This window comes from Mus musculus, chromosome 8, assembly GCF_000001635.26.
Source record: "Mus musculus strain C57BL/6J chromosome 8, GRCm38.p6 C57BL/6J".
NCBI classification, from domain to species: Eukaryota; Metazoa; Chordata; class Mammalia; order Rodentia; family Muridae; genus Mus; species Mus musculus.
The window spans coordinates 81,070,947-81,080,370 of NC_000074.6; positions in this window are offsets into that span (position 1 = coordinate 81,070,947).

Here is a 9,424-nt window from a genome sequence, read left to right on the forward strand (position 1 = left end):
TGTTACTACCGAGGCACGGTCACACATGTACTGGCTCGAAAGAACAAGTCTTCTAGCTCTGAAGGGTAGAAATCATGCTGTCTCATTATGCAGAGCTCAAGGCATGGTCAGGGTACTGGAAGCTTCAGGGGAGAAGCTTGTTCCTTCCAGCTTTGGAAGCTGCTGGTTGTCCTTGAATGGGGCCCCATGTTTTGCCTTCAAAACTAACGCTGCAGCATCCTTCTGCTGCCTCTCTCTGCCTCTGACCCTTGCTTCCCTTCCACAAGGAAGCATGCAGTTTCATTGGCCCAACTAGATAATTCATAATATTCTCCACACTTAGAAACATTAATCACTCCTGAAAGTCCCTTTGTTACCTAAGACATATGCTCAGGCTCTTGAGATGAGGATACAGCTGTCTTGGGAGCTGTTATTTAGCCCAGTGTACTTTTGACAGTTACGCTAGGACTGGAGAGATGGTTCAGCAAAGGCTCTGGCACACAAACCTGACAACATGAGTTTCATTGCCACAAATCATGTAAAGGAGAGAACTGGGTCTGATTCCCTCTTGTCGTCTGAAACCCCCAGTAGTAATTGTAATATAATTTTAATAAAAAATTAGTCTGAGCTTAAAGTTTTACATCATACTGTCAGAAAAAAAAATGAAACAGAACCAAAATGGATTAAAGACTTAACGATAAGATATGAAACTGCAGCTGGGAAGTGGTGTAGGCCTTCAATCCGAACACTTGGGAGGCAGAGGCAGGTGGATCTCTAAGTTCGAGGCCAGCCTGATCTACAGAGAAAGAAAAATCTCTATATGAAACTGCAAGTTACTAGAAAGATTATATAATCAAGGCAAGCTGTCTTATACTGTTACATCATATGATAATTTTTTCTCTCTCTTGATGACACAGATAGAGGCCAAAATAGACCAGATTTAAAAGAGATAAAGGCAGGTTTATTAGGAGGCAGCTCTCCTGTGTTCGCCGATCTCACAGGTAGAGAGGTCAGTGAAGTCACACTTCCAGGATAAAGCAAGGGGGTTTAGTGGGTCCTGGGCACGGGGTGATGATGTATGACCTAGGTGCTAGGATTGTCTCCATCCATAGTAAAAAACTGAGCCCCTGGGCAGGCACTCTTGGGTGAGTTTCCAGAAACAAGAAGACAGGAGTGATAAACATGATAGCCTGGAGTTTTCTTCAAGCAGGGAGTTTTCTCTGTGTGAGTGGGGTTGGGGGAAGGAGGACAGACAGGGTTTCCCAACTTGTGCAGGGGACGGGCAGGAGTTCCAGCCTAACAACATGGGTTTATTAAATTGATCTGTAATATTAGTCTGGGCAATAAGTTTTTGGTATAATACCAAAGAACAAGAAAAGTCAACAATAAAAATGAAAGGAAACAAATAGGATTTCATTATATTCAAAATCTGCATAGAGCTGGAGACTTGGCTCAGTGGTTAAGAGCACTGACTGCTCTTCCAGAGGTCATGAGTTCAATTCTCAGCAACCACATGGTGGCTCACAAACATTTGAAATGAGATTTGATGCTTTCTTCTGGTGTGTCTGAAGAGAGCGATGGTGTACTCATATACATAAAATAAATAAATAAAAGAAAAAAAAAAGAAAAAAATCTTCTGCATAGTGAAAGAAACCATCAAAAGAGTGAGGAAGCAACCTAAGGAATAGGGGAAATATTTGCAAATCACACCACTGATTGTCCAAAATATGTGATGAACTCAAACAAATAAATAGCAAGACAATAGCCCTGTTTGAAAATGGGAGAAGATCTAAGTAGCCATTAACCAAGAAAGACCCACCCATGGCCAACAGGCATGTGAAGAAACATCAACATCACTAACCATCAGGAAAATTGGTACATAAAGTGAGAGCTGTCATTTCATATCTCTTAGGGTGGCTTTGTCAAAAGGACATACGATAATACATATTGATAAGCATGGGGAGAAATAGATACTCGGGCCTCAGCCTCAGCAGCAGCGGTCGCCATCTGGGTTCCGGGACTCCGCGGGACCTAGGAAATTAGTCTGAACAGGTTAGAGGGTGCACCAGAGAACCGGACAGCTTCTGGGACGGGCGGAAGCACAGAGCCGCTGAGGCAGCAGCCTGGGCGGGCCGCAGATAACCGGCCACCATCCGGACCAGAGGACAGGTGTCCGCCTGGCTTGGGAGGCGACCTCAGCCTCAGCAGCAGCGGTCGCCATCTTGGTTCCGGGACTCAGCAGAATTTAGGAAATTAGTCTGAACAGGTTAGAGGGTGCGCCAGAGAAACGGACAGCTTCTGGGACGGGCAGAAGCACAGAGCCGCTGAGGCAGCAGCCTGGGCGGGCCACAGACAACCGGCCACCATCCGGACCAGAGGACAGGTGTCCGTCTGGCTCGGGAGACGGCCTCGGCCTCAGGAGCAGCGGTCACCATCTTGGTTCCAGGACTCCCTGGAACTTAGGATTTTAGTCTGCACAGGTGAGAGTCTGCACCACAGAAGCTGACAGCTTCTGGGAACTGCCAAAGCAACACAGCTTCTGAGAGAGGCCCTGTTTTGGGCCTTCTTCTTCGACCAGGAGGAGGTCCAAAAACAAGATATCTGCGCACCTTCCCTGTAAGAGAGCTTGCCAGCAGAGAGTGCTCTGAGCACTGAAACTCAGAGGAGAGAATCTGTCTCCCAGGTCTGCTGAGAGACGGTAACAGAATCACCAGAAGAACAATCTCTAAACAGAGTCAACTATAACTACTAACTCCAGAGATTACCAGATGGCGAAAGGTAAACGTAGGAATCCTACTAACAGGAACCAAGACCACTCACCATCATCAGAACCCAGTACTCCCACTTCGCCCAGTCCAGGGCACCCCAACACACCCGAAAACCTAGACCTAGATTTAAAAGCATATCTCATGATGATGGTAGAGGACATCAAGAAGGACTTTAATAAATCACTTAAAGAAATACAGGAGAACACTGCTAAAGAGTTACAAGTCCTTAAAGAAAAACAGGAAAACACAATCAAACAGGTAGAAGTCCTTACAGAAAAAGAGGAAAAAACATACAAACAGGTGATGGAAATGAACAAAACCATACTAGACCTAAAAAGGGAAGTAGAAACAATAAAGAAAACTCAAAGTGAGGCAACACTGGAGATAGAAACCCTAGGAAAGAAATCTGGAAACATAGATTTGAGCATCAGCAACAGAATACAAGAGATGGAAGAGAGAATCTCAGGTGCAGAAGATTCCATAGAGAACATCGGCACAACAATCAAAGAAAATGGAAAATGCAAAAAGATCCTAACTCAAAATATCCAGGAAATCCAGGACACAATGAGAAGACCAAACCTACGGATAATAGGAGTGGATGAGAATGAAGATTTTCAACTCAAAGGACCAGCAAACATCTTCAACAAAATTATTGAAGAAAACTTCCCAAATATAAAGAAAGAGATACCTATGAACATACAAGAAGCCTACAGAACTCCAAATAGACTGGACCAGAAAAGAAATTCCTCCCGACACATAATAATCAGAACAACAAATGCACTAAATAAAGATAGAATACTAAAAGTGGTAAGGGAAAAAGGTCAAGTAACATACAAAGGCAAGCCTATCAGAATTACACCAGATTTTTCACCAGAGACTATGAAAGCCAGAAGAGCCTGGACAGATGTTATACAGACACTAAAAGAACACAAATTCCAGCCCAGGCTACTATACCCAGCCAAACTCTCAATTACCATAGATGGAGAAACCAAAGTATTCCACGACAAAACCAAATTCTCACATTATCTCTCCACGAATCCAGCCCTTCAATGGGTAATAACAGAAAAAAACCAATACAAGAACGGGAACAATGCCCTAGAAAAAACAAGAAGGTAATCCCCCAACAAACCTAAAAGAAGACAGCCACAAGAACAGAATGCCAACTTTAACAACAAAAATAACAGGAAGCAACAATTACTTTTCCTTAATATCTCTTAACATCAATGGTCTCAACTCCCCAATAAAAAGACATAGACTAACAAACTGGCTACACAAACAAGACCCAACATTTTGCTGTTTACAGGAGACACATCTCAGAGAAAAAGATAGACACTACCTCAGAATAAAAGGCTGGAAAACAATTTTCCAAGCAAATGGTATGAAGAAACAAGCTGGAGTAGCCATCCTAATATCTGATAAGATTGACTTCCAACCCAAAGTCATCAAAAAAGACAAGGAGGGGCACTTTGTTCTCATCAAAGGTAAAATCCTCCAAGAGGAACTCTCAATTCTGAATATCTATGCGCCAAATACAAGGGCAGCCACATTCATTAAAGAAACTTTAGTAAAGCTCAAAGCACACATTGCACCTCACACAATAATAGTGGGAGACTTCAACACACCACTTTCACCAATGGACAGATCATGGAAACAGAAACTAAACAGGGACACACTGAAACTAACAGAAGTGATGAAACAAATGGATCTGACAGATATCTACAGAACATTTTATCCTAAAACAAAAGGATATACCTTCTTCTCAGCACCTCATGGTACCTTCTCCAAAATTGACCACATAATAGGTCACAAAACAGGCCTCAACAGATTCAAAATATTGAAATTGTCCCATGTATCCTATCAGATCACCATGCACTAAGGCTGATCTTCAATAACAAAAAAAATAACAGAAAGCCAACACTCACGTGGAAACTGAACAACACTCTTCTCAATGATACCTTGGTCAAGGAAGGAATAAAGAAAGAAATTAAAGACTTTTTAGAGTTTAATGAAAATGAAGCCACAACGTACCCAAACCTTTGGGACACAATGAAAGCATTTCTAAGAGGGAAACTCATAGCTCTGAGTGCCTCCATGAAGAAACGGGAGAGAGCACATACTAGCAGCTTGACAACACATCTAAAAGCTCTAGAAAAAAAGGAAGCAAATTCACCCAAGAGGAGTAGACGGCAGGAAATAATCAAACTCAGGGGTGAAATCAACCAAGTGGAAACAAGAAGAACTATTCAAAGAATTAACCAAACGAGGAGTTGGTTCTTTGAGAAAATCAACAAGATAGATAAACCCTTAGCTAGACTCACTAGAGGGCACAGAGACAAAATCCTAATTAACAAAATCAGAACTGAAAAGGGAGACATAACAACAGATCCTGAAGAAATCCAAAACACCATCAGATCCTTCTACAAAAGGCTATACTCAACAAAACTGGAAAACCTGGACGAAATGGACAAATTTCTGGACAGATACCAGGTACCAAAGTTGAATCAGGATCAAGTTGACCTTCTAAACAGTCCCATATCCCCTAAAGAAATAGAAGCAGTTATAAATAGTCTCCCAGCCAAAAAAAGCCCAGGACCAGACGGGTTTAGTGCAGAGTTCTATCAGACCTTCAAAGAAGATCTAATTCCAGTTCTGCACAAACTTTTTCACAAGATAGAAGTAGAAAGTACTCTACCCAACTCATTTTATGAAGCCACTATTACTCTGATACCTAAACCACAGAAAGATCCAACAAAGATAGAGAACTTCAGACCAATTTCTCTTATGAATATCGATGCAAAAATCCTCAATAAAATTCTCGCTAACCGAATCCAAGATCACATTAAAGCAATCATCCATCCTGACCAAGTAGGTTTTATTCCAGGAATGCAGGGATGGTTTAATATACGAAAATCCATCAATGTAATCCACTATATAAACAAACTCAAAGACAAAAACCACATGATCATCTCGTTGGATGCAGAAAAAGCATTTGACAAGATCCAACACCCATTCATGATAAAAGTTCTGGAAAGATCAGGAATTCAAGGCCCATACCTGAACATGATAAAAGCAATCTACAGCAAACCAGTAGCCAACATCAAAGTAAATGGAGAGAAGCTGGAAGCAATCCCACTAAAATCAGGGACTAGACAAGGCTGCCCACTTTCTCCCTACCTTTTCAACATAGTACTTGAAGTATTAGCCAGAGCAATTCGACAACAAAAGGAGATCAAGGGGATACAAATTGGAAAGGAGGAAGTCAAAATATCACTTTTTGCAGATGATATGATAGTATATATAAGTGACCCTAAAAATTCCACCAGAGAACTCCTAAACCTGATAAACAGCTTCGGTGAAGTAGCTGGATATAAAATTAACTCAAACAAGTCAATGGCCTTTCTCTACACAAAGAATAAACAGGCTGAGAAAGAAATTAGGGAAACAACACCCTTCTCAATAGTCACAAATAATATAAAATATCTCGGTGTGACTCTAACTAAGGAAGTGAAAGATCTGTATGATAAAAACTTCAAGTCTCTGAAGAAAGAAATTAAAGAAGATCTCAGAAGATGGAAAGATCTCCCATGCTCATGGATTGGCAGGATCAATATTGTAAAAATGGCTATCTTGCCAAAAGCAATCTACAGATTCAATGCAATCCCCATCAAAATTCCAACTCAATTCTTCAATGAATTAGAAGGAGCAATTTGCAAATTCATCTGGAATAACAAAAAACCTAGGATAGCAAAAACTCTTCTCAAGGATAAAAGAACCTCTGGTGGAATCACCATGCCGGACCTAAAGCTTTACTACAGAGCAATTGTGGTAAAAACTGCATGGTACTGGTATAGAGACAGACAAGTAGACCAATGGAATAGAATTGAAGACCCAGAAATGAACCCACACACCTATGGTCACTTGATCTTCGACAAGGGAGCTAAAACCATCCAGTGGAAGAAAGACAGCATTTTCAACAAATGGTGCTGGCACAACTGGTTGTTATCATGTAGAAGAATGCGAATCGATCCATACTTATCTCCTTGTACTAAGGTCAAATCTAAATGGATCAAAGAACTTCACATAAAACCAGAGACACTGAAACTTATAGAGGAGAAAGTGGGGAAAAGCCTTGAAGATATGGGCACAGGGGAAAAATTCCTGAACAGAACAGCAATGGCTTGTGCTGTAAGATCGAGAATTGACAAATGGGACCTAATGAAACTCCAAAGTTTCTGCAAGGCAAAAGACACCGTCAATAAGACAAAGAGACCACCAACAGATTGGGAAAGGATCTTTACCTATCCTAAATCAGATAGGGGACTAATATCCAACATATATAAAGAACTCAAGAAGGTGGACTTCAGAAAATCAAACAACCCCATTAAAAAATGGGGCTCAGAACTGAACAAAGAATTCTCACCTGAGGAATACCGAATGGCAGAGAAGCACCTGAAAAAATGTTCAACATCCTTAATCATCAGGGAAATGCAAATCAAAACAACCCTAAGATTCCACCTCACACCAGTCAGAATGTCTAAGATCAAAAATTCAGGTGACAGCAGATGCTGGCGAGGATGTGGAGAAAGAGGAACACTCCTCCATTGTTGGTGGGATTGCAGGCTTGTACAACCACTCTGGAAATCCGTCTGGCGGTTCCTCAGAAAATTGGACATAGTACTACCGGAGGATCCAGCAATACCTCTCCTGGGCATATATCCAGAAGATGCCCCAACTGGTAAGAAGGACACATGCTCCACTATGTTCATAGCAGCATTATTTATAATAGCCAGAAGCTGGAAAGAACCTAGATGCCCCTCAACAGAGGAATGGATACAGAAAATGTGGTACATCTACACAATGGAGTACTACTCAGCTATTAAAAAGAATGAATTTATGAAATTCCTAGCCAAATGGATGGACCTGGAGGGCATCATCCTGAGTGAGGTAACACATTCACAAAGGAACTCACACAATATGTACTCACTGATAAGTGGATATTAGCCCAAAACCTAGGATACCCAAGATATAAGATACAATTTCCTAAACACATGAAACTCAAGAAAAATGAAGACTGAAGTGTGGACACTATGCCCCTCCTTAGAAGTGGGAACAAAACACCCTTGGAAGGAGTTACAGAGACAAAGTTTGGAGCTGAGATTAAAAGGTGGACCATGTAGAGACTGCCTTATCCAGGGATCCACCCCATAATCAGCATCCAAACGCTGACACCATTGCATACACTAGCAAGATTTTATCGAAAGGACCCAGATGTAGCTGTCTCTTGTGAGACTATGCCGGGGCCTAGCAAACACAGAAGTGGATGCCCACAGTCAGCTAATGGATGGATCACAGGGCTCCCAATGGAGGAGCTAGAGAAAGTACCCAAGGAGCTAAAGGGATCTGCAACCCTATAGGTGGATCAACATTATGAACTAACCAGTGCCCCGGAGCTCTTGACTCTAGCTGCATATGTATCAAAAGATGGCCTAGTCGGCCATCACTGGAAAGAGAGGCCCATTGGACACACAAACTTTATATGCCCCAGAACAGGGGAACGCCAGGGCCAAAAAGGGGGAGTGGGCGGGTAGGGGAGTGGGGGTGGGTGGGTATGGGGGACTTTTGGTATAGCATTGGAAATGTAAATGAGCTAAATACCTAATAAAAAATGGAAAGAAAAAAAAAAAAAGAGATACTCTTCCAAATTGTTGATTGCTGAATTCCAAATTAGTTCAGCCTTTAAGGAGAGCAGTATGGGATGTCTTTAAAGGAAATAAAAGATAAAATTATCGTACGGTTTCCCAAGCTCACTGCTGTCAGCTGTCAGCGGGAGCGAGCGTGCTGAAGAGATACAGACCCTCATTTTCCTCGCAGCCTTTTTATTCTCAATAGTCAACACCACACTGGCTCAACTGAAGTGAGCAAAAGACAGGAACACACACTTGACAGAATGCAAGTCAACTTTTCATAGGACAGCTACTCATGACCACATAGGAAGACATGGAGACATGCGGGTATTCTATGTGAAACACGCAGGCCTAGAAAAAGATACATGCTGTATTGTCTCACACAGGAAGTCTTAAAACATCAAACTCTGCTAATAAAATAACGATGATGATAAAAAAGACCCTCTCTAGCAGGAGTAGAAAGGTTGTAAACTCTGTCATACATTTGAAAATTGGCAAGAGAGTAAATGGTATTTTCACCATTAAAAGTTAGTAAGCATTACAATGCACATTAATTTAGCCACTGCACGATGCACACGTGTAGACCATAAATGTACAACTTTTACTTGTCTGTTGAAAAACAACAGCTGTGGGTATAAAAAACTGTAGCTTGCACCAAGTGTTCTTTCTCAGCAGCCTAGAATAACAACCCCCTCGGGGAATGGTGCAGGGCAGTTTGCTACCTCACACTGGGAAACAGGTTTGAACCCAGGAGAGGACACTGTGAGCCAGCATTTCTCCTGCGGAGAAGACGAGGGAGGATGAAGCCCAAAAGGATACATACGATTTTGCTCAGTCCCACTCCTCCAGCGGAAGGAAGTACACGGTGTTGTAAATTACTGTTTTAAACCTTGATGTTTTCTTGTGGCTGTCTGGGTAAGATATTTCTTCCTCTTTCACACCAACACCCACTCTCTAGAAATTCCATTCAGGTTAGCAATAAAAACTAAAAGT